A 2500-nucleotide genomic window follows, 5' to 3' on the forward strand; every position below is an offset into this window, starting at 1 on the left:
AAGAAATGTCTCTGGTTCTAAAAAGGATAAGTGTTCGAGGGGAGTGAGAAAAAGACAGAGAGACAAAGGGCACACAAAGAAGTCGAATTTCGAAATCAGGTGACACAGGCCAACGACACGGACTCGAAAAGGAAAACACGAGAACAAAAGACTGGAAACTTCGAGGAAGGTCCTGTCAGCGCGCCAGAGGTACGATAAGCCACGGCCCTTGCCCCTCTCGCCGGGCGTTACAAGTGCTAATGAGAAGGGAGACGCTGTTTAATTCCGGCTGAAGCTTTTGACAAAACTTCCGTGACTAACAAAGAACCAAAGGACGGGATTCGAGGCAGACAAAGAAGAATCCTTAGAACTGCCTGCCTGCTCCTCGAGGACATGAAAGACAGAGAGGCTCGTCGTAACAGGTTTGAAATATGGAGGTGCGTCGGAGCCGCGACCTGAGGCGGCGTTTGGAGACGGCCTCGAGTCGCGTCAGTGTGGCAGGACGAAAAGAATTAATGCTGGTTATGGTGGTACTCCTAATGAAAATAATTATGTTTATGCTATCATCTAATAGTGATAAAATTACAATGATAATTGTAATACTGATAATCAACCAATGGTAATGTTAATGGCCATAGAATAAGACAGTAATAATGATCATGAAATGATGAAAGTGAAGTTAGCTCCAGCAATAACGATAACAATGACAGAAACGATGAATAACTAAATAAGCCAAAGCAGGTCAACCGGTCGACGCGACTGCCCGGGAGAAGGTCAGGTGGCTAGGAGGTCAAAGGACGCCTTTGTAGAGCGCACGGCGATAAGGGAACCATCTGTCGAGACGCCAGCTGGCCGGGCTCTCTTTCGAGTGCCTTTTGTTGAATACAATGAGGTCGGGGAAAGGTCGGCCTCGGGAATTTTCTTTTGTATTAAAAAGGATTATTAATATCACGAAAGAGTGAGAGGATGAAGGGAGGGATGGTAGCTATTCCCTTTTGGGCGGAAAAGGAACTTACAGAAGATTATGGCTTTATGTATGGAAATGAGTATGTGCCAATTCATTTGCACTGGGTTAGTCTGCAAAACGCGAAAAATTAAGAAGTAAAGCCCTCCGAACGTGTCTGGTATATATATATATATATATATATATATATATATATATATATATATATATATATATATATTATATATACACACACACACACACACACACACACACACACACACACACACACACACACACACACAACACACACACACACACACACACAAACACACATCATATATATATATATATATATATTTTATATATATATATTATAATATATATATATATATATATATATATATATATATAAACATTTTTTGAGACACATACAGAGACATAAAAACAAGTCGAACAAAAACGAAATGCCTTCCCACGACACCCTCCTCCCTTCCCACAGTGCATACAGAGCCCCTTTCCCTAACCCCTTCTCCCAAATGGAAGAGAAAAGGCAACTCTCGAATCCCAGTCATTTCCCGCACACAACCACCCCTTCCTGTCTCTTCCAACCCCTCTTCTTTTCCAAAAGCAGCACGCACAGACAAACACACACACAAACCAAATTATTGCCCAAATTCTAACCCCTTTACTACAACCCCTAAACGACCCTTCTTCAACAACATAACATTTCATAAAGACGTTTTTCGACCCCCACCCTCATTCTCCTAACCTCTCTACCATCTCTTCTTACCCCCCCCCCCCACCATACCCTTATCCCCCTTGCCCCAACCACAGTCGAGGAAAAACACCTTCATCCCCCACCATATCCCATTCGCCCTTGCCCCAACCCCCACCATGCCCCTACCTCCCTTGCCCCAACCTCCACCATGCCCCTACCTCCCTTGCCCCAACCACACCCGGGGAAAAACACCCCCATCCCTCACCATAGCTCTACCCTCTTTACCCTAACCTCAAACCGTGAAAAGACAACCCCCCCCCCCCCCCCCCCTTTCCCCCCCCCTTTTACCCCGACCCCCTCTACCCCACTCCCCTCGCGTCGGGATGAACTCGGCGCCAGGAGAAAACCGCGCGAGCCCCCAGGTGTTCTTAGTCTTCGTGATCGATCTTTCAGGCGTCGCGAGCTCTTCTGCAGCCCCTTCAGCGCCCGTTAGAGAGTTGGTAGATGTGTTGGGCGGACCTGATAGACGTGCGATAGCGGGGTTCCTGACGCGAAGGGCTTTAGTGGTGACAGGGCCTTGAGGTGCTGTGGGAGTGCGCTTCGCTCTCGACCTTGATGTGGCCAGAGAAGGGAAAAAATATTGGTGTTGGTATTATCATCCTCTTTTTTCCCTCCTGAAGTGTTATCTAATTTTCTTCATTTTTCTCTATCTTTCGTTTTAATCATTTTTTTTATGCCCTGGCTCCTCTACATTTCCTTCCTCTCCAGTTTCTCCCCGAAGCATTGACGCATCGATAACCCGACCTTAATCTCAAGAAAATGAAATAAAATTTCTCCCTTTCAGACCTTCCAGCGCC

General features: G+C 46.0%; 1 long non-coding RNA gene across 1 annotated transcript in view; it reads left to right on the forward strand.

The window, feature by feature from the left end:
• Positions 1-2500, forward strand: part of LOC119594727 — a 72715-nt gene that overhangs the window by 57947 nt on the left and 12268 nt on the right. The gene's annotated exons all lie outside the window — the stretch shown is intronic.

This window comes from Penaeus monodon, chromosome 3 (genome assembly GCF_015228065.2).
Source record: "Penaeus monodon isolate SGIC_2016 chromosome 3, NSTDA_Pmon_1, whole genome shotgun sequence".
NCBI classification, from domain to species: domain Eukaryota; kingdom Metazoa; phylum Arthropoda; class Malacostraca; order Decapoda; family Penaeidae; genus Penaeus; species Penaeus monodon.